This window comes from Salvelinus sp. IW2-2015, linkage group LG19 (assembly GCF_002910315.2).
Source record: "Salvelinus sp. IW2-2015 linkage group LG19, ASM291031v2, whole genome shotgun sequence".
In the NCBI taxonomy this organism is placed as follows: Eukaryota; Metazoa; Chordata; class Actinopteri; order Salmoniformes; family Salmonidae; genus Salvelinus; species Salvelinus sp. IW2-2015.
In genome coordinates, this window is record NC_036859.1 from 22,312,568 (window position 1) to 22,337,573 (window position 25,006).

The following is a 25,006-nucleotide window of genomic DNA, read 5'->3' on the forward strand; positions in this document are numbered from 1 at the left end:
TATTTTTTTTAAATCTTTTTTTTTCTTCAGGTGGATTAAATTGAAATTGCAACCAACTTTCTATGTCTTGTTTTAAAAATAGTGATATTTGGGAGATGATTTCCTTTTCATATAACTGAAATTGTGAGGTTGTAATCTGAATGAAGGGGAAAAGGCCATTCTTGAACATATGGTGAGATATTCTTATTAATTTTCTAGAGAACCAGTTTGGATTTAAGTATAATTTTGTATGACTGAATCCTTTAGTGAGAGGTCTTATGCTTTAATATTGAATAATTTATGCCCTCCGAATTCATATTCATTATATAAATAGGCCCGTTTAATTTTGTCTGGCTAGCCATTCCAAATAAAATTGAATATTTTTTTCTCATATAATTTAAATAACTGTTCGCTAGGTGTAGGCAAGACCATAAGTACATAGGTAAACTGGGATATGACTAAAGAGTTAATCAGGGTGATTTTTCCACAAATAGACAGGTATTTTCCGTTCCATGGGAGCAAAATCGTATCTATTTTTGCTAACTTTCCATTGTAATTTATTGGAGTGAGTTCATTTATTTATTTTGGGATATGTATACCGAGTGTGTCCACATCACCATCAGACCATTTTAATGGTAAACTACACGATAATGTAACATTTGTATTTTTTTGTGGTCCAATACGTAATATAGTGTACACTTATCATAATTTGATTGTAATCCAGAGAGGATAGAAAAGTATCTAAATGCTTTATGAGGCTGTGGAGGGATCCACATTGTGGATTTAAAAGAAACCATGAATCGTCAGCGTACAATGCAACCTTTGTTTTTAAGCCCTGGATTTCTAACCCCTTGATATTATTGTTGGATCTGATTTTAATAGCTAACATTTTGATGGCCATAATAAATAGATATGCCGATAGTGAACAACCTTGTTTTTCTCCTCTTGACAGTTTAAAACTTTCTGAGAAGTAGCCATTATTTACTATTTTACACCTAGGGTTACAATATATGACTTTGACCCATTTTATAAGAGATTCTCCAAAATTGAAATATTCCAGGCATTTATATATAAACTCCAGTTGTACTTTATCAAAAGCCTTTTCAATGTCAGCTATGAATAGCAGGCCTGGTTTCCCAGATCTTTCATAGTGTTGTATTGTTTCCAGTATTTGTGACCCATTTCAGGAAACTAGGCATGTGTAGCAGGTCACTACGTCACAGGAGAGCCGTTTGAACGTAAACTTTTTTTTATCAATATGCGTTTTTTTGGCAAAAATTCCTGCTCGAACATGTGAACTTTCATGTGCCTGAAATAACAAATGTGTATGCCATCTGTAAATCCAAATATAATTGTTCAATTCCGAACCTAGTTGGTTTAGCCACAGAAAAAGGCAGGAACCTTCCTGTTAGCCATGATTGGCTGACATAATGAGTGGGCTTGACATGTCGAGAGATGAGTTTGGATTGGTCTGCCATATAGCACGCTTCTGTTTATTTGAGCTGGTCAGTATGTCTAGGTAACCCTGCCTAACGCAGCATTTTTTAAATGTATTGTGTAGAAAAACTGCAGAAGCCTAATCTCAAGTTAAAGTTTACTGTTAGCTAGCTAACGTTTCTGGAGGACCGAGTTTTGAAATCAGTGGAATTCGAGTATAATAGCTAAGGAGATGGAAAAAACACCTGTCTAATGATTACATCTTCCAACTAAGGGCAACCATGGCATCCGACAGGAGACACGTCCATCCATGATGTATACGGGTAAGATAGTCTAGCTAGCTACATTTAATTTTGACAGAAAATGGTGTCATTTCAAGTTAAAGTGTACTGTTAGCTGGGTGGCACGATAGCTAGCGTTACGTGTATGACCTTATTATTTGTATCTAAGAGCCATTTGCTTGACTAGTTATAGCCTAGCTATATGTCTTAACAAAAGACTCCACTATGCAAATATGCATTTCAACAGAATGTCACTGGCTGGTAAATTCGTTCTGGCTATCTACTCTGATTTCAGACCACGGGTAAGATTGTCTAGTTAGCTACATTTTCAGATATTACACATTTCAAATGTTTACATAAAGTCTTTTCATTTCAAGTTAAAGTGTACTGTTAGCTAGATAGCTAATGTTAGCTGGTTGGCTTCCTAGCTAATGTTACATGTATGAGCGTATTATTCATATCTCAGAGCCATTTGCTTGACTCGTTATAACCTAATGTTACCTAGCTAACGTTGAACCTGGTTGGTTAGCTACCTGCAGATTCATGCAGGGTAGTAACATCATGAGTTGGGATTATAGTTAATTGTTTACCAAGCTAGCTAGCTAGCTACATGTCTTAACAAAATACTCTCGTCTGAGTGTGCCAAAGTGCAGAATAACTGATGAATTTACGAACGCTCAACACACGTTGAATATGGCCGGTGTAGTAAACGTCGGGAAAAAAGCATAATAAAATTGTTGCCAGCAGCACAGTTGCAGTCACCAATGCTCTGGATAACATGAAAACAGCCTAACCAGCTCTGCTATGGTGAGTAAAAGTGGGGTGTGTCACACCCTGACCTTAGAGATCCTTTATTCTCTATTTTGGGTTAGGTCGGGGTGTGACTAGGGTGGGCATTCTAGTTTCTTTATTTCTAGGTTGGCCTGGTATGGTTCCCAATCAGAGGCAGCTGTCTATCGTTGTCTCTGATTGGGGTTCATACTTAGGCAGCTTTTTCCTACCTGTTGGTTGTGGGATCTTGTTTTTGTATTGTTGCCTTTGAGCACGACAAAGCTGCACGTTCGTTTCTTTTGCTCTTTATTGTTTTTGTGCCGGTTCTCATAATAAAAGATGATGAACCCAAACCATGCTGCATTTTGGTCCGATTCTTACAACAACGGTCGTGACAGGGTGTTCTCTCATTATTTGTCTGGAAGTAGCTAGCAAATGTTAGCCAGTTAGCTTGGGTGCTTGACTGCTGGGGTGGGTATAATTTGTGGAACGTTCCAACAGGAATCTGTTCCAAAAACTTCGTAAATAACAAGGTTGCCAACAAACAATGCATACAAAGTCGTATAGCAGCAGAATAACATACTTGGTAGGGAGTGTGCTATTTATATGAGTTTTCACTGACCATGTTTATTCCAAAAAATATCTGTCCTCATTCTGGTAGCCTATGGACAAACATTAAGAACAAGGTAGTTAGCTAGGTGAATTGATCATGCTACTTTGTATGCATTGTTTGTTGGCATCCTTGTACTTTACAAAGTTTTTGGAACAGATTCCTGTTGGAACGTTCCACAAATTATACCCACCCTGACTGCCGTTGTGAGGTCAGAACGTTTGGATCAACCCTACTCATCGGCCAGAGCGTCCAGTGTGAGCTCAGAACGCTCAGAACGCTCCGAGAGCAAAACGCTTTGAATTTACGAACGGGCAATCTGACGCACATTTGCAGTCACCAACGCTCTGGATAACATAACAGCCTATAACAGCCTAACATAACTCTAGGCTCTCCTAGGGTGAGTAATGTTCAGTGAGCTGTTCTCTCATTTGTGTCTGGAAGTAGCTAGCAAGTTAGCTTGGGTGCTTGGTTGCTGTTAGTACAGAACGCTCGGGTCAACCCTTAAAGAGATGGGTTGGGCTAAATCTTAAGAGGGTGTGAACGATGCTGAATGGGTGTAGACACAGAAGGGCTCTCCAGTCATAGTACCAAAACATTCAAAGGCCATTTTCTCAAAAGTGAGTTTTCAAGTCAATCAAATTTCAAAGCAATATTACTTTCCCATTGTTCCTCAACTGTAGTATATATGATATATAATGTTGTAGCTCTGAGTCTCTACTTTAAAATTTTGCTACTTACAGTAAAACCGATTTGAGCTGGTCGGTCAATGTATCGTCCATGTAAAAAATCTGTCTGATTAGAATGAATAATATCCGACAATACTTTTTTAATTCTATGTGCTATACATTTTGCTAGAATTTTTGCATCATTACACTAGAGTGTAAAGGGCCTCCAATTTTTAAATGGACTGGATCTTTATATATACCACTTGGATCCTGTTTCAGTAATAGTGAAATCAGACCTTCTTGTTTACTGTCCGTGTCACGTTCATCTTCCTCCTCGTCTGAGGAGGAGTAGTTGGAAGGATCGGAGGACCAAAATGCAGCGTTGTATGTGTTCATCATGAATTTAGTAAACATAGAACACTGAACATACTATACAAAACAATAAACGAACAACGAACGTGAAGCTATATAAGAAATGTGCTGACACAAGCAACTAATATAGACAATCACCCACAACCCACAATGACAAAAAAGGCTACCTAAATATGGTTCCCAATCAGAGACAACGACTAACACCTGCCTCTGATTGAGAACCATATCAGGCCAAACACAGAAACAGACAAACTAGACATACAACATAGAATGCCCACTCAGATCACACCCTGACCAAACAAAACATAGAAACATACAAAGCAAACTATGGTCAGGGCGTGACAGTCCAATAATCTACCATTTATATAGGAGTGGTTAAAACATGCTAATAACGGTACTCTGAGTATATCAAAAAAGGTTTGGTATACCTCAACTGGCATGCCATCCAGCCCTGGAGTTTTACCGGACTTAAAGGCTTTAATTGCATCAAGAAGCTCCTCCTATGTAATTTTGCACATGAGTCTTTATGTACAGCTGTTAACTTTACATTATTAATAGAAAAAAATCGAAACAATTAGCTTAGTTAGAGGAGATGCAGGAGACTTAAATGAAAAAATTTGCTTGAAGTACTTTGCTTCCTCTTTCATAATATCATTTGGTGAATCGTGGGTGACACGTTTCAGTAAATTGTATTTGGTAGCATTTCTATGTTGAAGATGAAAAAATAATTTGTTACATTTCTCCCCATATTCCATCCAGTTTGCTTTATTATTACACGTGATATTTCTTGAATAAGTTCCTACATTTCTTTTTGTTTTTCTTCTTACTTATTCTGAGCCTCTATGGTACAGTTTTTATTGCTATGTATCTGTTCTGTTAGACCTTCTATTTCCTTTTGACCTAAATTGCTTTTGTTTTAAAGCTGAGTACTGAATTGCATGGCCTCTAAAGGCACATTTAAAAGTGTCCCATACAATAAGGGGATCTGCTGTACCTATGTTATGTCGGAAACATTCAGTTATAAATTCCTCTGTCCTAGTTAAAAACAAGTTATCATCCAATAGGCTTTGATCAAATTTCCAATATCCCATGTGGAAATTCAGTAAGTGTAATGTATATGCCAATTTATCTGATGGTCCGACCAAATTCTGTCCCCTATCAACACTTTTTAAACTATTGGTGCCAACGAGAATGACATAAGAAAGTAGTCAAGACGACTAGCTTAATTGAGCCTCCGCCATGTATATCTCACTAGGTCAGGATATATAAGCCTCCATATATCCGCTAGTTACAATATATCCATGACATTCATGATATCTTTAAGAGCATGAGGGTGATAGTTTGTAGTGTGATTTCCTTTACAGTCCATTGAGGTATTTAAAACAGTATCATTATCTCCCACCATAATAATAGAGTCTTGTATTGCTTGTAGGGTTGATCATTTATTATATATATTTTCAAAGAAACATGGATCATCATTATTTGGTCCGTAAAGGTTAATGAGCCATATCTGTTTATGGTCCAAAAACATATTTAAAATCATCCATCTACCTTGCAGATCTGTTTGGATGATTTGCACGTCCGGGTCAAAATTACTGTTAAATAATATCATCTCCCCTTTTGAGTTTCTTTGCTCATGGGAGAAGTATATTTCACCTCCCAGTCCTTTTTCCACACAACTTCATCTAAAATTGTTGAATAAGTTTCCTGTAAACAATAGATGTCATTATTTAACTAGGAAAGTCAGTCAACCTTCCAGTTACTGGCCCAACGTTCTAACCACTAGGCTACCTGCTGCCCCAAATTGTATTATATTCCTTCTCTTTAACTCAGATAAATATTGTTACTCTTTTCTTATTATCTGCGTAGCCATTACAATTATAACTGGCTATACAATAACCATAATAAGATACAAGTTTCAAATATATGTATCATAATATATATATATATATGTACATTTACCATGAAAAAGTATCATAGTGATTGAGTATCCATATAGCTGTACTATGATATTTGCATTGCTACTAAGTAACCCTCCGATTGTTTTCCACTATTCCACCCGCTAAAGCCCCTCCCTATCCCAAGTTGGGTTGTCATCCCATCGACCGGCAGGCCACCCGGACCCATCCTTCAAAAAGAGCACACAGTGCCACCCACAGAACAGAAGCAGATCAACCTCTGAAAGCATTTCCAATGCTCTCAACACAATTTGCTTCATATATAGCTATTAAAAACAACGTATATTCAAAAATCTTGCGTATCTTAATAAATTATTGCGTAATAATGTTGACAGTTCATGCAAAGGATTGTTACTTATAACCAGGATTGTCATTGCATTACATTTTTGTCAAGCAATCATTATTTTAGCAAACAATTATTGTGATTCATCCTATATTGTCCCTAACATCCTTACCCCCTACAACAGATTGACACACACACACACACACACACACACACACACACACACACACACACACACACACACACACACACACACCACACACACCACACACACACACACACACACACCCACACACACACACACACACACACACACTCTTACACACTCAACCCATTTCCCCCACAATCAACCATAAGCTCAGATGCTCAACGGTTGTTACATCCCAGAGCCCAACTCAAGAAAGGACTTGATTTACGAATGCATATACAGTTACAGCTGTTTGAGAAAGCATGCATGATTTAGCAAAATTGGCAAAAATGGGGTGACTTGATTAAAAACTTCTTAAGTTTAGGGGGCAGTATTTTCGTTTTTGGCTAAAAAACGTACCCATTTGAAACTGCCTATTTCTCAGCCCCCGAAACTAGAATATGCATATAATTGTCAGATTAGGATAGAAAACACTCTACAGTTTCCAAAATGGTCAAAATGTTGTCTGTGAGTTTAACAGAACTGATATTGCAGGCTAAAACCTGAGGAAAATCCAATCAGGAAGTGCCTTTGTTTTTGAAACCTCTCTGTTCTTATGCATCCCTATCAACCATTGATATCCCTTTTTCTATGGCTTCCCTAAGGTGTCAACAGCCTTTAGACATAGTTTCAGGCTTTTATTTTGAAAAATGAGCGAGAACGATCACATTGCGTAAGTGGATAGGTGGGGGCTCTCAGAGTGAGTTTTGCGCAACAGAGAAAGGCGGCCATTGTTACTCCCGGTCCTATTGAAAAACCAACACTTCCGGTTGATATATTATCGAATAGATATTTGAAAAACAACCTGAGGATTGATTATAAAAAACGTTTGACATGTTTCCGTGGACATTATGGATATTATTTGGAATTTTCGTCTGCGTTGTCGTGACCGCTCTTTCCTGTGGATTTCTGAGGATAACGCACCAAACGAACGGAGGTATTTGGATATAAAAATAATCTTTATGGAACAAAAGGAACATTTGTTGTCTAACTGGGAGTCTCTTGAGTGAAAACATCCGAAGATCATCAAAGGTAAACGATTAATTTGATTGCTTTTCTGATTTTCGTGACCAAGTTAGCTGATGCTAAGTGTACTTAATGTTTTGTCGAGCGATCGATAAACTTACACAAACGCTTGTATTGCTTTCGCTGTAAAGCATAATTTCAAAATCTGAGACGACAGGTGGATTAACAAAAGGCTAAGCTGTGTTTTGCAATATTGCACTTGTGATTTCATGAATATGAATATTTTCTAGTAATATTATTTGACTGTGGCGCTATGCTATTCAGCGTTGCTGATGACAATTATCCCGATACCGGGATGGGTGGTTCAGAAAGGTTAACCAATGTCAAGTCCTAGGTCCTAAGTCCTAGAGATCAGAAACACCTCCTTTCCCTGAAACACACGCACACTGATTCCCTGTTGTGTCCCCTTTCCCAAGCATGTCTGTGCAGTCAGACCTTTGATTATTTTGTGCCACAAGGGTCACAATAATATGCCCCCTCTCTGATTGTCCGACTGTGACCCCTTCCCCCTGGGTTACTGCAGCAAGTGTTGCCAGCACTGCCACTACCTGGGAGGGGGTACCCCACCGGAATCCCCACCAGCTAGGTACAAGGTCGTCAAGGTTCTCATTAGCAGCATTGAGAATTTCCTTGTATATTATGCACTCCCATCAGGGTGCTCTGGCTTTGTAGGACCAACCCTGCCAGGCAGGCTCAGAATCTTGAGGGGGCGGTGCTGCTCTAATAGGTCTCTGTCCACATTCCTCTTTCTGTTTTTGGCTGCATATAGGCAACTTACAGTAAGCCCATAAAACAGATAAGGACTTCTCTTTAGTGTATGGCTCACTCAGATGGGTGTCTGGGGTATAGGGTTGGGGACCCTTCCATCATGATAGGACAATAAATAAATTAGATGTAGAATTTATTTTAAGATGTATATCCCTCATCTGCACAAAACTGATAGCTCTCTCTCGCAAACCCTGCTCACAAATACACATTGGTTCTGGGATATGCAACAGTTTCCTTACTCACTCACTTAATGCCACGCTTTTCCAAACACAAAAACACACACCACACCTTCCATCACAATACATCCACACATCTCCACCATGTTGATTGAGTACTTTTGTGTTCCAATTCATTATATTTGAATATGTATTATTTTGCTAGATTTCCTTTCTTCTAATCCTGTCTTATCCACTTATAAAATACTTTAAATAGAAAGTTAAATAATTATTTTACAACATTCCCTATCTTGAATGGTATAGTGTAGTTGTAGTTTATTTAACATTTGTTTCATTTGATTGCTTTTTTATCTATTTAAAAAATATATATTATTACAACCCCTACCATGGCTAGATTTTGGTGTTCCATTATTCGACTCATCTATGAGAACTTTTACATTTTTAGAATAGCAATGGAGTAGTCTTTGTGTCTCGGAACATTTGGTTGTTAATATACAGTTGATCGACTACGAGAGCTGCACGCTTCCCTTTTAATCTATTCTGCTTGAAGATTGGACACAGAAGTTTGCCCCGTTCTGCAATCTCTGCTGTGGGGCGACCATGAACTGATCATTCATGCCTATTTTCGTGCCAGCGAGTATTTTACACATTTAACCATTATTTATCTTTAAAGAAAGCAAATTTGGCAACGATTGGGCGCTCATAACTCTGTCCTCGTTGTCCGAAAGGGTGTACATGTTCGAGTTGGATTTTATCGACAGCATCGATTGGGATTTGAAGCGCTGTAAGAAAGAATTCATTCACTACTCTTTCAGGAACTTCTCGTTCTCTTTCTTGAATACCAGAAAGTGTTAGATTTTCTGTCATAGATCTGGTCTGTATATCAAGGAATGCTTCTCTCAGAAAGATGTTCTCCTTTATAAGTTCATTAACGTCTGTTTCGTATTGACTGTCACTTTTAGCTTGTTTGTTTCTTTATCCATTGTCACAGCTTTTTTTGTCAGTCATTTCCAGGCCTGCCTTCAACTCCTTTATATCTTTACTGACTAAATCAAGTATGCCCAGTTTGAGCGACCCGGGAGAAAGGCTGCCCGGAAGTTACTCCAGCTTCGGCAGGACACCCTCAGTGTGGCAGACTATGCGGTGGAGTTCAGCTCGCTAGCAGCGGACGGTACCTGGAACCGGAAGCGCTGTTCGACACGGTCCTGTATGGATTATCGGAGGAGGTAAAGGATGAGCTGGCAGCCCGAGAACTACCGACAGATCTTGACACACTCATCGCTTTAACCATCTGGATCGATGGTCGGCTACGGGAACGTAGGAGGGAGAAGAGGTTCGATTGCGGTTCCAATCGCTCACTCAGGGATCCAACCTTGCAGCTAGTAAACTCTGGAAGTCCCCAAAAGGATCCGTGCTTACCCGAGGCTCTGCAAGAGCCTCCGGAGACTGCTGATTCACTTCTTCCCGAGCCAAGGCAGCTCGGCAGGGCTAGACTGCCTCCAGCCGAACGCATACGAGGACTTGAGACCCAGAGTTGCCTGTAATGCGGTACTGCCGGTCATTTTGTGTCAACTTGTCCCTTCAAGAGAGCTAGCTCATTCGTTGGAGTGAGTACACTGGTGAGTCTGAAAGATAATTGTTCTACTCCCCTTACTCGCCCCACTCTCTATGCCACCCTGCTGTGGGGCGACCAGTCCAAGTCTCTCTAGGTACTAATTGACTCGGGGGCCGATGTGAGTCTCATGGATGTTACACTGGCGTCCGAGCTGGGCATCCCCACTCAACCCCTCTCCATTCCCATGGGTGTTAGATCGCTGGATGGGCGCTTTATAGACCGTGTCAACCACCAGACCACCCCCGTCAGCCTACGCGTGTCGGGGAACCACAGCGAGGCCATCCAATTCCTGCTGGTGAGTCTCCGCAGGTTCCTGTGATATTGGGATTCTCTTGGCTCCAGCGACGCAATCCCTCCATTGACTGGGCTACTGGTGCCATCGTGGACTGGAGCCCAGTCCTGCCACACTCATTGCCTGAAGTCAGCTCTGCCTGCCCCCCGGGACGTCTTCCTGGGGGCTTGTAAATTGCCCCGGACTTCTCCGCCAGCTCTGCAGAGTACCAGGACCTCCGGGAGGGGTTCAGTATGGCCCGGGCCACTTCGCTCCTGCAGCACCGACCGGTATCCAGGAAGGTCAAGTCCGAGGCACTGGCAAGTTGCTATAGTGTCATGGCTATACCCCCAGAAGCCGAGACCTGTCCCCCCCGCTCCAAGATCATTAGCCCCTCTGCTGTTCATCCACTGTTGCCCTGTACCCTTCGTATTTTCCTACCTTTTCTGTGTTGAGAGTCAAAACTATGTCTAACTGTCTCTTGTCTTCTGTTTCTAGGCCCATCTCTCCCCTCGTGTCATCGATGGCCAGCCAGCGTACACGGTGAAACACCTCCTGAGGGTTCGACCACGGGGCAGGGGTTTCCAGTACCTGGTTGATTTTTAGGGTTATGGCCCAGAAGAGAGGTGCTAAAGACATCTTGGACCCGGCCCTCATCGCCGACTTTCGCCGCCGGCACCCCAGTCATTCAGGTATTCGCCCAGGTGGAATGCCAGGTGGTGTCCCTAGAGGGGGGGGGGGTACTGTCATGCCTTGATCTGTTTCATCTGTCCATGTGCTTGTCTCCACCCCCCTGCAGGTATCGCCCATCTTCCCTATTATCCCCTGTGTATTTATACCTGTGTTCTCTGTCTGTTTGTTGCCAGTTTGTCTTGTTCGTTCAAGCTAACCAGCGTTTTTCCTGTCAGCTCCTATCGTTTCCCAGCTTCTCTTTCCTCGTCCTCCTGGTTCTTGACCTTTGCATGTCCTGCCCCTATACCCGCCCGCCTGACCTCTCTGCCTGACCCTGAGCCTGCCTGTCGTCCTGTACTTTTGCCTTACCCTGGATCTTCGACCCCTACCTGCTTTGACCTGTCTTGCCTGCCCCTGTCGCTACAATAAACAGTGTTACTTTCTGCATCTGGGTCTTACCTTGATTCCTGATAATTTGGAGATGATCTTTCTGATATACCTGACCAATATTGTAAACTCAATGCCCCTTTGCTAAAAATATTTTCAGAATGCTCCAAAATCTCAGGATATATATTTATGTGGAAATAATTAAATAATGGCAATAGGAAAAAGAAAATAATCACAATCTACAGTAAGCGGACCACTAACAATATTGAATACTTAGGATGCTTAATAAGTGACAACAAACACAGTGCCGTGAATAAGTATTTGCCCCATTTCTGATTGTCTGTATTTTTGATACTGAATGTTATCATATCTTCAACCAAAAGCTAATATTAGATAAAGGAATACGTTTACAAATAACAAAACATTTTCATACTTATTTTATTTAATTAACATAGTTATTGAACACACAATTCCCCTGTGTGAAAAAGTAATTGCCCCCTTACATTCAATAACTGGCTGTCCCACCTTAAGCTGCAATGACTCCAACCAAATGCTTCCTGTAGTTATTGAACAGTCTCGCACAACACTGTGGAGGAATTTTGGCTCAGTCATGCATGTAGAACTGCTTTAACTCAGCAACTTTTGTGGATTTTCAAGCATGAACTGCTTGTTTTAAATCCTGCCACAACATCTCAATTGGGATTATGAAGGCAAGTCATCCAGGTCCTGAGGCAGCAAAGCATCCCCAAAGCATCACACCACCATGCCTGACCGTTGGTATAAGGTTATTTCTGTGGAAGGCAGTGTTTGGTTTTCACCAGACATAATGGGACCCATCTTGTCCAAAACGTTGACTCAAGTTTGCCAAAAAGCACCTGGAAGCACCTGGATGATCATCAAGACTCTTGGAAGATCCTCCATCATTAACACAATGAAAAATCTAATAATTGTATTATTGAAATATTGAAATAGCTTTGGTGAGCGAGGAAAAACACATTGATACAATTTAAGGCCAAGTGGCAAACAATAAAGCAGGCACTAGAGATAGGGGTGTGAGCATGCAGGCACTAGAGATAGGGGTGTGAGCATGCAGGCACTAGAGATAGGGGTGTGAGCATGCAGGCACTTAAGAGATAGGGGTGTGAGCATGCAGGCACTAGAGATAGGGGTGTGAGCATGCAGGCACTAGAGATAGGGGTGTGAGCATGCAGGCCTGGGCAGATGAGACATAGTCATTGTTTTTGTGCATCTGTAAGTTGTTGTTGTTCGTATGTGTATGTTTGTATATGGAGTGGAGGGGGAAAAAATAAGAAAAAAACTGAAAGGACTTCAACAGGAGCATGTTAACAACTAAATAATGGACATAGCTAACAATTACAGACTCATAAAGCTTTGTTTCATCGTGACTTCCACCTAGTAAGATTTGACTGGTTATGATGAATAAGATATTTTGATACACCTCTACTCGTTTGGAAACAAGCTTTATGATGCAGTGTAGGAAGCGGAACGTGTAGAAAGTGAAACCAATCCATTCCATCCATTATTGATCAAGCCAGGGTAAGATTTGGCTAGATTATTCATGTATCACCACTGCCTGTACCAGGGGCATTGAATTCTGATCTGTTCAGTTCCCAACATATCCCAGAGAGGTGACTCCAGGTCTAATTCATTAACAGGCAGCCACCCGTTAGACTGCCAGGTCTAGTGTACCTTGCCCTGGGAGGACAACTCATCAGCATTAGGGGCTGTGTGCGTGGGTGCGTGCGTGCGTGTGTGCCTGCCTGCCTGCGTGCGTGCGTGCGTGCCTGCGTGCGTGCGTGTGTGCGTGCCTGTGTGCCTGTGTGACTGCAGGCTTCCAGTGGCTAACTTCCCTTTCATCTCATGTCTGCTGCCCCGCCACAATAGCAACAATCCCTCAAAGTATTTCATTAAGAAGTTAAAGATGCCATATCCCAGAGGCATCTAGAGTCTCTGAGCCGGTTACCTCCCTTCATACATAAAAAATCCTAATCTGCTGTTGTGTGGATCGAATAAATGAATCTCTACAGTACGCCATTACTTATTCAGTGCTAAGCCCTGGCTGTGATGCTCTGAACACATTAGTAACAATTAAGCGTGGCCAGGTCAGTCAGACAGTTACTCTGGCCTCTTAAGCATCAGGATACTTTCCAGCATGATAACTCACTTGTTTTCAACCAGTTTAGAAAAGTTAGAGGTTTAATTGAAGATGAAAGAAAACTGGTCTCTAAATGCTTCATCGAATGTATAGTAGTAGGGATGATAGCTTTATAACTAGGTAAAGCTCCGCCTATTTTCAGCTCACTGGTCACGATAACAACATGCACCCGTAGCACGCGTTCCAGCAGGTATATCTCACTGGTCATCCCCAAAGCCAACACCTCTTTGGCCGCCTTTCCTTCCAGTTGACTTGCCAATGACTGGAACGAATTGCAAAAATTGCAAATATTGCTGAAGCTGGAGACTTATATTTCCCTCACTAACTTTAAACATCAGCTATCCGAGCAGCTAACCGATCGCTGCAGCTGTACATAGCCCATCTGTAAATAGCCCATCCAATCTACCTACCTCATCCCCATATTGTTTTAATTTGATCTACCTTTCTCCTCTTTTGCACACCAGTATTTCCACTTGCACATCTATCATTCCAGTGTTCAATTGCTAAATTGTAATTACTTGCTACTATGGCCTATTTATTGCCTTACCTCCTCACGCCATTTCTTCAGACTTTCTTTTTTCTATTGTGTTATTGACTGTATGCTTGTTCATTCCATGTGTAACTCTGTGTTGTTGTTTCTGTCGCACTGCTTTGCTTTATCTTGGCCAGGTCGCAGTTGTAAATGAGAACTTGTTCTCAACTATCCTACCTGGATATTTTTTTTAATAACAAACAGAGCTTTTTCACTGTCATCTCATTTACTGAGGGATACATTGAAAAGGCAAAGCTGTACATGTCAACACAATATACATGCTGACTTCCAAACCATAAATACTGAATGATAAACCATAGCTTTATGGATTATGCTGTTTTACCTTAAATTCAAGCAGTGGTTTTCCTGTGGCGATGACTAATCCTGCACCTGTCAACACACAAAGAGAGGAGAGGTGTTATAGTCAGACAAAACACACACACACACACACACACACACACACACACACACACACACACACACACACACACACACACACGCACACACACGCGCACACACACACGCACACACACACGCACACACACACAGGCACACACACGCACACACACACACACATAGCCTATCCCCTTGAACATGAGCTCTCTGTCAGCCAGGGTAAAGAACATGCATACTACGCCAGCACCCTCCTGCTGTTGGAATACACAAAGTAGTGAAGATGATCCTTCTCTCAACATGAAAAGAGAAATCCTCATTTACTTTCCTCGCCTTGTCTCTTCCTCAGGGRCTTTSCTRACCTACTGGGAGATYAAGRGACAGCCTTTGCAASTTGTGTTGTCAGCTGTAAGGAATTGCAAATATGTCAAAATTGCTTCATTTTCGCTCTCCGACAGCTATTCAGTTTTATTATACACTGAGGACGGCAGCAGGATTAGATCTCAAATATGACATGGTGCTGATGATACCTATCTCAGTGCTCCTAAAAGAAAGGCCCTTGGCCACAAGGGCATCCGTCCACTTTGTACTATTATGCCCCACACACACACATGCACACATGCACAAAAGCAAACACACAGACACACACATTGTTTACTATTTCTCTGCTGTCCCAGTCCTGGAGGAGGAGAACGATACAGATAATCCTGTTTTAGGTCATTCTGTTTTATATATGGTTGTGAGAGAAAGGGATTTTAAATGTCATTCATACTGCTTCCTGGTGTTCATTGAGCAGGTCAGCAAAGCTAATAATAATGATAGTCATTTTGAGCAAACAGAAATGCATATTATTAATTCAAACACCAAATGCATTACATTTCAAACTATCATACATGACAGATTGTTTTGGGGGGAATTTGTCACTTTGCCAGCAGTATGACTATAAGGAGAAGGAAAATGGGATCTCTACAATACCAGTTGTGGCTGGTCTGTGTGAATCATTGCTGGCTTCTTGTAATTTGTTATCTTTTGGAGATCCCATTTTCAATGTGTTGATGCAGCAGATAGATTCCCCCACAGCATCCATTTATCACCTGTCATGGTAAACCTGTTTTGTCATTTTCTACCAACAAAAAATGGGTAGCGGGAGGGGTGGGGGGGTGTAATAAAAGCTGTTATTAACTGTATTTTTTAAAGGTTTCCTCAAACAATATATTGAAACCGTTAGTTCCACAACTGGAGTTTTAAAACCTAGACTATGACATATCAAGTTCAACCTCAGAATGCATAACGAAATGAAAATGAAAAGCCACTCAATGTGACAACTTCTCACGCTAGTGAAAAACTATTTTTTAGATAATGAAAATGCGTCATGCCTCAATACACAAATGATTATATGCATAATAATTTACTGGATAAATGGAGCATTTTAATTTAAGATACATTTTTCATCCTAGAAACAAAGGATCTTTTGGGCTGGCTGATGGGATAATTGCAAGCTGAAAGGGCCATTGTTAGCGGTTCAAAGCTCTCTGAGTATCTTAGACTTTTGACACAAGCTTTTATTTCAGAAACTACTAACTGAAATAATGAATTCAACACTGGTTGCAAAATCCATTACACTCACCAACTTGCTTGCTGTATTAGGAGAGACTGTACAGTACAGTAAATTTAGACAGCGGCAGTGTGTTGTATTCTAAGCATTACAGTAGGAGGAAAAACAACACAGTTGAAGGTCTATTGAACTATAGAAGAAAATCCTTTTAGTCCAAGAATAGGCCTAATATATCGGCTTTATTTACATGAACTTGCTATTTTGTCATTTTATCTTTCAATTGTCTTTGACGTTTTCTTGGTTTATTGTTGTGTGCAACGGGCTAAAAGCTAGCTATCACTGCATATAAAAATGCCACAGGTATACAAATACATGTTTTATGCAAGGCCAGGCCAAGTATTTCTTGTTAGACATGTTTTAGTAATTAATTTTATGTAGCTATTAGCCTAGTCCATGAGATATGAAACAGCATTTTGGAAGGAAACAAAATAGTTGCTGAAGGGTGTTTACAGAGCTAAGCTAGTTAAGCGAATCCTCAGTTAATCAGGATGCCAACTCTCACAGAGCAGTACCAGGTATGATTAACCTGAACGCAGCAGACCACAGGCCCTTTCCACAGTCATTAATCTGGACTTTGCCAGTTCCCAGCAGGGCAGGCCAAGGGTGGGAAAAAATTGGCTGTGCATATCTATAACTATCTGACATTGCTGCATGCCAAATAAGACAACTGATTAAAATCCATAAATCAATATTTTAGCACAGGCCTCTTCAAATTAGAGCCCTGGAGTTAGAGGCAACAACATAAGCCAATTTCTAGCGGAGTGATGTGGCCCAAAAAAATAAAAATGTATTCATTGATGGAAAATGTATCTGCACAATAAAATGCCACACTTGCTCTATCTTTAGAGGTGAATTAAAAGCAGACATGTTTCAGCTTTTAAAGGAGTCTTCACCCCAGGAGCAGAGAGTTTTCTTTTTACCTGCCTGCCATACTCAAGGATCTTCTAAGTGCTTTTATCTCTTGCATTTCATTGAGTGGCAGGGTTCAATGAAGCACAGTTCATTAGTCAGAAAGCAGCAAATAGCGAACTAGCAACATATCAAAACCCAAGAATGTATACCCTAAAACCCATCCTAAAAGGTAAATGTTTGACCTGCCAAGTCCATTCAGTTAGTTATTTATTTTCTTAAAATGCACCACATTAGCAACACCTTAAAATAAGCCCATGCACTCCATGCTGGGCGCTACGAGCAGTGTTTTTCCCATGCTTTCAACTAGTAAATGTATCCATCAAAGTCAGCATAAAAGAACTGACAGTTCAAGTAATGTGCTGTGGGCAAGCCACATCTGATTAAGAGGTTTTTAATGGCTTTATGGCCCGTGGTAAACACAACAACAGCCTTCTGGAGGCATACAAGCCCCATTCCCTCACTGGAAATATCCCAAATGCTACAGATGTAGGATCTTAATTTTATCACCCTGTTGCAGAAGAACAGGACATTTTAAACTTGTAGAGTATTTGAGGTTTAAAAAAGGTTTGACATTTCAGAGTTGATTTTCCCTTACGAGAAATAAATCAACTAATAGAAATGTCAATTAATTATAAACCACATAATAATTCACATTTCATGTTGTTGCAGGATAATTTCCCCAAACTGGCTCAAATTCAGATCCCACATCTGTATACACCCACCAAACGATGCACCTGGATTTATTTTATTTTTCTGCTCATCAGAGATTGGTTTGGTTTTGAGAATGTTTCCTTGCTTGCAACCTCAATCTACAATACTCAAGAAAAAGGTTTATAAAATTGTTGGAAATTAAGGGGGGCATGTGGGGTCTACCTGGAGCGGGTTTGGGGGCATGCCCCCTGGGATATTTTTTGTTGTTGAATGACTGTGAGAAGGTTACTCAGCCTAGTAGTTAAGAGTATTGGGCAAGTAACTGAAAGGTCACTGGTTCAAGCCGGCAAGGTGTCAAAATCTGCCGTTCTGCCTTTGAGCAAGGCAGTTAACCCGCAACAACAACTTCTCCACAGGCGCCGGTGACGTCGATTAAGGCAGTTGTGCAACTGACTAGGTATCTCCCATTTCTGGTGAATTCTTTAAAGAACATTCTATTGCAAATGAAATTATGTTATCCTCCTTTGAAACTCTTCTGAAAATCGAGGACAGTTTAATTTGAATTCTCACTGACATCAGTAGCCAATTATATATTAACCCCAAAAATAATTTTACTAGCATAACATTACTGTATTTTAGCTAAGAATTATTACATACATCTATATATAAGATTGGTTACACTTCCAGGATTACAAGCTAGCTAGCTAGTTACCTTAGAGGTTTCTCAGATGACCTGATAAGAATCTGAGGAAGATATGTCATTTGTTGTAACTTGTCACTGATCTTAAAAGCACATCTCAGCAGACATTTAAAAAATATATGTATATTATTATATATTTTTTTGCAGTGGCAGCAACGATTAAATTAATATATGGGAAAACACTGACCCCTCAGCCCCCACTCTCTCCTTGAACTGCAGCAGAGACGTGTGGGGAGCAGAGAGGTGTGTGGAGCAGAGAGGTGTGGGGAGCAGAGAGGTTTGGGATGGGAGGTGAGGACAGGAGGCCAGTCTTAGATATCCTCCAGATTGACACAGAAAGGGTGAGAGTGTGAGAGAGAGTGAAATTGCACTCCTCAATCAATTGCTATTGACCCTTATTGCAGTAGGGAAGGGATTATGAATATGCCTTCCTCTGATATAAAAACAAGTATTTTTGTTGTTGTTGTTGCTGACCCCTGTCTGTTATACCGTACCATCTGTGTTATTACTGTCACGATCGTCTTGGGAAGAAGTGGACCAAAGCGCAGCGTTGTGAGCGTACATGCTTATTTAATATAAGAATTCGCCAACAAAACAATAAACATCAAACGAAACGTGACGCCAACGTAGTGCTCACAGGCAACTACACATGGACAACTACCCACACAGACAGGTGGGAAAAGGCAACCTAAGTATGGTTCTCAATCAGAGACAACGATAGACAGCTGCCTTTGATTGAGAACCACACCCGGCCAAACACACAGAAATAGAAAACATAGAACACAAAACATAGAATGCCCACCCCAACTCACGCCCAGACCAAACCAAAATAGAGACATAACAAGGATCTCTAAGGTCAGGGCGTGACAATTACACATTTCTGCCCTCTGTAAACAAGTAAGATGTCCTGTCAATTAACATTGTGAGAATTGTTTGGGTCAGCAATTGGCCAGTTCATTACTCGAGTAGCCTTAGGAATGAGTGATTGGGTAAGACAATTGGAAACTCTAACACAGTCAATTTATCCTTTAATATTTTATTTGTACAGCTTTCTTAACCCACAAAGGAACCTAAAATCTCTGATTCATTTCAAATGCCTTTTTTGTCTTCCATAAATATTTAGCAATTGATTTCAGATCGGATGCTGTCATACAATCTTCATGGATTCGGTTCCCAGTTCTACTGAATTCTGTCTTGTTCATATAGTCAAGTCTCAAATGACCAAACACAGGCATACATTACATTCTTTGCCAAACTCATTCTTAGATTAGTGAGTTACAAAGATCAGTAGCCACCGACATGAGGGTTGGAGGAAGTACATGTGGAGGACATTAGAGGAAATAAGGTGGATTAATGTGTAGTGCTCAAGATCCACAACCAATATGACGAATGTGATTCCTTCCTGTGCTTCAGAATATTTACTGCATGACTCACTCAATTAATTAAGCAAATCAACTCTGGCATTACAAGCTCTCTGCGTTCTATATATAACTTGTGCATCTGGGATGGAAATGCAAATGCAACAGACCATTTCCTGTGATGAGGCTGTATAGGAATTTCTGGTTATGACATGTTCTTAAAGTGTGTTGAAAAGTTTGCACGCTTAAATTAACAAATTTTTTAATAAGTTGATTTGCTGAGAAAATTATCTCTCAACGTTCTGCTGAGCAGGCTACCCCAGTTGGGACCTATGCAGCTACACTCACATCAGGCCTTTGTTCTGCCAGTCAGCTTGGTAGTGGCATGACAACAGCACAGGCAGACTTCTGAAGGCTCCTGTCACAACTGTCACACGCACTCCTATCACTTCAGAGACGACATTGCCTCTCTGGAGGCAGTACGGGGCACAACCAAATTGATTTCTGTATGCTCATAGAGAGAGTTCTGACCGACAATGTGTTAGCCCGCAAATATCTGACCTTTGGATTACAGTGTATAAACCAAGGCAGCTCAAAGAGGTTTATCTTGATTTCTGCTGGGACGAGGCAGCGATAGATAGATGTGATAGAGCTTTATAGACGTATGTTCTGTATGCCTCCCCACGGGCAGTATTCCACTTAATCAGCGTCCAGGACAAGGCTATTGGCTGTGATGTCAAAGTGGGTGACGAAGCCAACCAACGCCCTGGTGGTATCTATACTAAAAGTGGACTGTGCTGGCCTGGCTGTCAGATCTGGATTGGCATATTGGACTAGCTTGTAGAACTGGCTAGGATCTGATCAATGCATTGGGATTCATTGGGCCGCTGGGCTGTGTGGAGGGGGAGCATGGGAAGCATTGATGGTGTTGCCTGCCCTTGAACACATGCTGTCTCTAAACAGAGATCAGTTGGCCCAGTTTTGTCTGTGGATGTAGCGCAGAGGACGGATGTGTATCAGGGGAACTGCCGGTGAATCAGTTCTAACATCAGCCTCATTCCTCAAAAGGGGGAGATGAACACTGGAACACCAGGAATTTGCATTGTGGAAAAGGAACAGGCAAGAAAGTATTTCGTTGGACGGTGTATACCATGTGTATCCATACATACGACTAATGACACTTTAAATGTGACTTTATGTACTCTGGCCTTGTACCATAACATGTTCTCTGTTATTAAAAAAACACTATGAACTAGACTGTCTATTTTTTATTGATTCGTTTTTTAAAATTTGTTATCAGATGAGAATTCCACTTCATGGATCATCAATGTGCACTTGTGAATGAGCAATACAATATAACTAACAACTCAAAGAGCATCACTTGATATAACTGAAATTGCTAATTGAAACTTTGCTTGTTTCATTAAGAATCATGTGATTAAAGAAGTATTTGTATCTAGTATCTTATTTTTACCTTGGTAAAATGATGTTACAAGTTACCTTTTGTTGGATACAAACTAAAGAAAACAAGGACACCTGCAGTTCTATTGGATATTTAGCTTTCTTCAAATTTAAGGAATAGTACTTGCATGGTTAGACCCAACAACAATAATCCAGTGTATTGGGAAGATGCTGTCCTCGAAACTGCTGGCAAAGTTACAGTAATGAAATCATCTTTTAAAATCAGTGTTCATTAAACTTCTAATTCAAGACAACTACAGAGGATATATTATTTGCTTTTTAATATAAGTTTTGTTTTGACTCCCTGCGCTCACTGCTTAGAATGAGGGCTCAAATAGGAACACAGAGAACAAAATCATAAGAATAAGTCACTTTGGTGAAAATGAGAAGCTGGCTTTGTACTGTATGTAAAAGATCCCACAGATGGACCCTGTAAGCATATGACTCTGCTGTAGACAAGACTATCATCTGCAAAGTTGACAGTGAAAATTAGGATTTTACATGGGGAGGATAATACTTTGTTATCGCCCAACCAAATTTGTTGGCACAGTTGATTTTTAAGTCAATGGATTATTCCATTTGGGATTCAGTTACTGCTAAGGTCAAAAGTGATCGAAAGTCATTTTTACTGGAGGCTGTTTTCTATACAGTGTGAAATACTCACCCGAATGACCATGGAAACTCTGAGCCCTCAAACTTTGCCTGAAAGTTTAGAAAATAATCTAGAATGGTCTTGTTAACAGATATACTAAATGTGAAGCAGAGATGAGAATATATCAAAAAAGATCTGCTAACTCGTTAGCTACTCCAACATGCTGCATTGTAAATCATTGCTTTAATTGCCACTTTCCATGTTGCTTTAATGAATGCAAATAATCAGAGAGTTCTACATGTACTTCAGGGAGAAACTTAGCCTGGTCCCATGTCTCTTGCCATGGCATGGCAATTACATTAGGAGTTGGTATGAGAGCAGAAACAGACTGGCATCCAGGCTATAGAATTGTTCAAGAGGTGACAAGAACTCCGGGCAACTGTCACCAGCAGAGGGAGTAGACTACATCCATAATAAAGTTGACAAAGCCAGGGAACAAAAGGGTAAAAAGCCATCATCCCCTTCTCACATGTTGAAGTTTGGACATGAGCTCACCAGAGAAAACAAGCTTGTTTGGACAGTCAACTCCATACCACAGCTACATAAAGCATCGAAGCATCCATTAAGCTGTTGTCCTGTGTCTATCAACCCTCTTTCAAAATGGCCTTCTGGGGACTAAACTGTTTTGCCTTTTCCAGATTAGTGTGTACCCATTTTATCCAGAACACTATATTTTCGTAGTCATGGCATATTTCTATAATTTTATAACAATAATAATAATATAATAATATATAATATAATACAAATCTATAATTTCAACCTGATAATTTCCATTTCCAAAAGAGATACTCAATGGACTATCTAATCTTAACCCTTATGTTGTCTTAACCCTTATGTTGTCTTAACCCTTATGTTGTCTTAACGGTCAGAAATGACCCGCCACTATGTTTAACAGCAGAGAAAACCCCCTAAATGATATCTTTTCAACTTGAAATGTTATTACTTTTCCAAGAGTGACCCAAACATTAGAAAAAGTGAAGCATCTCCACCAGGGTACAAAGATTGTCTTGGGGTCATTCTTGACCCGTCAGTTATAAAATCATTTAAACCACAAAGACACAAAGACACACACACACACACACACACACACACACACACACACACACACACACACACACACACACACACACACACACACACACACACACACACACACACACACACACACACACACACACACACACACACACACACACACACACACACCAACCACACACACACACACACACACACACACACACACACACACACACACAGAGAGAAATGTAGATTGTGTGCTCCTGATTGAACTCAGACAAAACTAAAACTTTATTGTGCATGTGCAGCATCTCCCCTCCATGACGCCACACATGACTCAAGTACATAGACAAAATAAAATCAATTTCAGAAAAAATAAACAACATTTCAGACAAAACAATTGTTTACTAATGGGGAATGCAGTCAGAGGCTACAAAGGTGCTGCAGATGACAGTCCCCCCAGTTCTCTCTTTGCTGAAGCCATGAGTGCACGTTTCAGTGCCCAACAGGTCATAGATCAGGTTTTTTCAGATGTCCACGAGGAACAAGAGAACAACGATTTAGAAGAGAAAAGGTATCTGAAGAAGAAGATGGGGAAGAATACAACCCAGAGCACGATGCATCATCTTCAGATTAAGAATAAATCCCCCAAGCTGAAAGAGAGAAATTCTTGTCAAAGAACAGCAAAATAACATGGTCCTTGTCACCATATGACAACCAGGGCTGGATGGCAGCACAACATGTCATAAGGATGACCCCAGGGCCCACAAGACATGCAGTTTCCCATGCCCAGGACATCGCCTCAACATTCTACATGTTCATCACACCAGCCATCGAAAAAATCCTCCTGGAGATGACATATTTGGAGGGTTTCCGTAAATATGGAGACAACTGGAAAAGGGTGGATGAGATTGACCTGTGTGCCTACATAGGGCTGCTAATCTTAGCGTGTGTGTATAGATCTCGAGGCAAAGCTACATGTAGTCTCTGGGATGCAGAGGGTGGAAGGGTGATTTTCCATGCCACGATGCCACTGAAAGTCTTTCACACTTTCTCAAGAATGCTACGATTTGATAACCGTGAGTCAAGACCTGCAAGACATGTGAGAGACAAACTGGCGGCCATAGGAGAGGTCTGGGAGAAGTGGGTGGAGCGTCTACCATACTGTACCTCTACCACCCTGGGCCTGAAGTATCAGTGGAGGAGCAACTGGTTCCATTCAGAGGTACATTTTTATTTTCATATCTGTAATGTAAGTGATTTTCACTGTTCCTTTTATTATGTATTGGTGTAATATCATTGATTTATGTGATTGTTTTCTGTGACACTGATACTAATTACTGATAGTAATCTCTTTTGTCAAAAGGTCGCTGTCCTTTCCGGCAGTATATGCCCAGCAAGCCAGCAAAGTATGGCATCAAGATATGGGTGACCTGTGACACACAGTCCAGCTACGCTTGGAAGATGCAAGTCTACACAGGGAAGCCGACCAGTGGAGGCCCGGATAGGAACCAAGGGATGCGGGTTGTGCTTGATGTGACAGATGGACTGAGGGGGCACAATGTCACGTGACAATTTCTCCACCTCTTATGAACTCAGCCACCAGCTCCTGAAGTGGAAGATCACAATGGTTGACACAGTTAGAAAGAACAAGCATGCGCCCCCCCCCCCCCCCCCCCCTGCACTCCTCGCAACAAGGGGGAGAGAGGCCTTCTCATCAAAGTTTGCCTTCACCCCCACCACCACTCTAGTTTCTTACCTCCCAAAGAGGAACAAGAATGTGGTCCTCCTGAGCACACTGCACAAAATGGCTGAGATCAGTGATCGTGAGGACAGGAAGCAAGCCATCAACATGGACTACAACCACAACAAAGGAGGCATGGACAACCTGGACAAGGTGATTGGAACTTACAGCTGCAGGAGGATGACTGAGCATAACATCATTGGTGTGTCCTCATACAATGCCTTCGTGATATGGAACAAGATCAACCAGGATGTTCATGGAGCAGCTGGGAAAGTCACTTGTAACCCCAAAAAGCTGTTCAAAGCTGTTCAGGGGACTGTTTCTTGTCCTCATC

General features: G+C 41.0%; 1 protein-coding gene across 1 annotated transcript in view; it reads right to left on the bottom strand.

The window, feature by feature from the left end:
• The window catches only part of LOC111979751 (tenascin-R-like), a 178,943-nt gene that overhangs the window by 98,914 nt on the left and 55,023 nt on the right, over window positions 1-25,006 (bottom strand). The window contains 1 exon segment of the mRNA XM_070449031.1: window positions 14,513-14,559. The gene's annotated coding sequence lies outside the window, so the exon portion shown is untranslated.